Genomic DNA, 2461 nt, shown 5'->3' with positions numbered 1-2461 from the left:
GAAAATGTGTTTTATTAATTTTACCATTTTGTAAAGAATTTTACCATAAATCCCTGTTGTCGCTAATTTGCATCATACCTAAATTTATATCTATTCTATATGCTATAGACAAATTAACAATCTGAACTTAATTTAGCATCAGCTTGGAGCCAGGAACACACATAATAAACTTCTTATATAATTGTGAATAAATTCAGGCATCAAGGGGTTAACTTTCTCTGTCCTATGATTACATGTTTCTCTGGAAATGTGACTGCAATGATCTGATGAACTGTAGATAAACCTTATCAAATCTATTTTTTTACTTCTCGCAACAGGACTTCATAGTGGTTAAAATAATTCTGTCATAAAGACAAGATATGTTATATATAGTCACATATGAATGACACTAAACTGAAATGATTAAAACAACTTTGTAACTAAATAACTTTTTGTATAGACAGTTTTATGTAAAACACAATTACAGTTCACAGCTGATGTTTTTCTGTACTTGATGTGAAAGTGTGGCTGTTCAGGGGCATCTTTTCTCAGTGAAACAGGAGCCCAGCAGGCCTGTAATTTCTGTTTGCAACTAAATGGACACAAATCAGATGATGCTTTCACCAATATAGTGACATGAATACAAAGCTTTATTAGCTCTTTTGCTGTGTTGGGTTGAACTGTTTCCTATCCCCCCCCCAAAAAAAGCTTTACTGGTTAAAAAAATACTCTATTAGTGTCATACATGTGTAAATATGTGATGACTTAAAAAACAGTATGTGGTGCGTATGACTCTTAAAATGCAGCATCAGAGAGGAAAAATACACAACAACCAAAAGCGAAACACTGGCATTTTTAATTTAGACTTTTAGACAGGAAAGCATATATTTACATTCTGTTTACAATAAGTGATCACAGAACAACATTAATATATTAATTCCTATGTCCTTAGGCAGAGTCTGATCTCAGTCCCTCCACCGCCTCTCTACATCATGTTGGTCTCAGAGGAGCCAGGCTGCAGTATCTGAAGAGTTACAATGAGTTTAACTGCTTTTCTAAACCAGGGGTAAACAAAGGCATAGATCACAGGGTTTAGACAAGAGTGACAATAGAAGAGAGCATTTGTAGATAAAACATTCACCAAGCTGTCACCTGCAAAAGAGACAGCGTAATATGGGCAGAAACATAGTATGAACACAACTACAACAACACCAAGATTCCTAGCTGCTTTCAGCTCAGATTTCTTTGCCTTTGGAGTCACTGAATGCTGGAGTGTGACAGCTGTAATGTGAGAGCGCATGGCACGAGCCTGAGACACAGCCACGGCAAATATTCTCAGATACAGAGCTATGATGACAGTAACTGGAACAATAAAGTCCAAAACAAGATCAACAGCTGCTGCGACATAGTCAATGACCAACACACATTCTCCGTAGCAGGAATTATACCTCCCTGGTTGAGTCAGTTCATCCTTCACAAAGGGAAAGCTGTAGAACAAAGAATAGCGCCAACACAGACAAACACAGAGTTTAACTCTGTTGACAGTGATTCTGGTGGTGTAATGCAGAGGGTCACAAATAGCTACGTAACGGTCAACTGATATGAGCACCATGTCACCTACTGATCAGGCGGGAATGAAAAATGAAAGATAATTATAAAGAAAACACACAAAGTCACCAAGGAACCAGCAGGATGTATTTCTGAGGATTTCTCCGGGCATCAGCACGAGGCCCACTAGAAGGTCTGAGACAGCCAGAGAGAGGAGGAGGATGTTGGTGGGTGTGTGGAGCTGCCTGGAGGGAAAGAGAAAAGCACCATTAAACCAACAAGTCCTCATATCTAAATGACAAACATTTTATGTTAGTTTTTTCTGAAACAATCGAAACAATCATTCCAAAAACACTCATGATTTTTTTTTTTTTTTTCATTATCACAGTATGAGAAGAACAGGTGTTACATTACAATTAACATCATCAATGGCTCCTTTGAGCACCCCAATAAGCCCTGACAGTGAGACATCAAGCCAGCATGCACAGTACCAGGACCCTGAAACTCACACAAAGGGTTCATATATCTAAAACTTCAACTGTTGAGACATTAATCTTTGCCTGAAGTGGGAGACTGAGATGATGACGAGCAGGTTGAGCACTACAGTGAGCAGAGAGATGGAGTAGAGCAAAATGTGAATGAACATCACTTCAAACCAAGGAGATGTCAGCTTCCTGCAGGAGGTGTTGAAGAGTTGTGGAAAGCAGAGCTCTGCTCCGTTCTGTGTCTCCATCATCAGTGGAAGGAGAGAGGCCTCAGCTCTCTGCCTCGAACTCTGTCATACAACTGATTTATCTCTTTCTACTGTTGGCTTCATCCCTCCCTCTCAGTCTCTGTTGGTCACTAATGTCCTTCCTTCCTTGCTCTACACATCACGTTTCAAGCTTTCCGAACCCATAACCCCTAAAGTCTTCAAACCCTTCCTAGTAATTAC

General features: G+C 39.4%; 1 pseudogene; it reads right to left on the bottom strand.

Annotated features, from left to right (window-relative positions):
- Positions 1–964: 964 nt before the first annotated feature.
- Positions 965–2260, bottom strand: LOC120573669 (annotated as a pseudogene).
- Between the last annotated feature and the right edge of the window lie 201 nt (positions 2261–2461).

The sequence above is a fragment of the Perca fluviatilis genome, chromosome 14 (genome assembly GCF_010015445.1).
Source record: "Perca fluviatilis chromosome 14, GENO_Pfluv_1.0, whole genome shotgun sequence".
In the NCBI taxonomy this organism is placed as follows: Eukaryota; Metazoa; Chordata; class Actinopteri; order Perciformes; family Percidae; genus Perca; species Perca fluviatilis.
The sequence above is the reverse complement of the archived record's forward strand: the minus strand, read 5'-3'. Positions and strand labels throughout refer to the sequence as shown.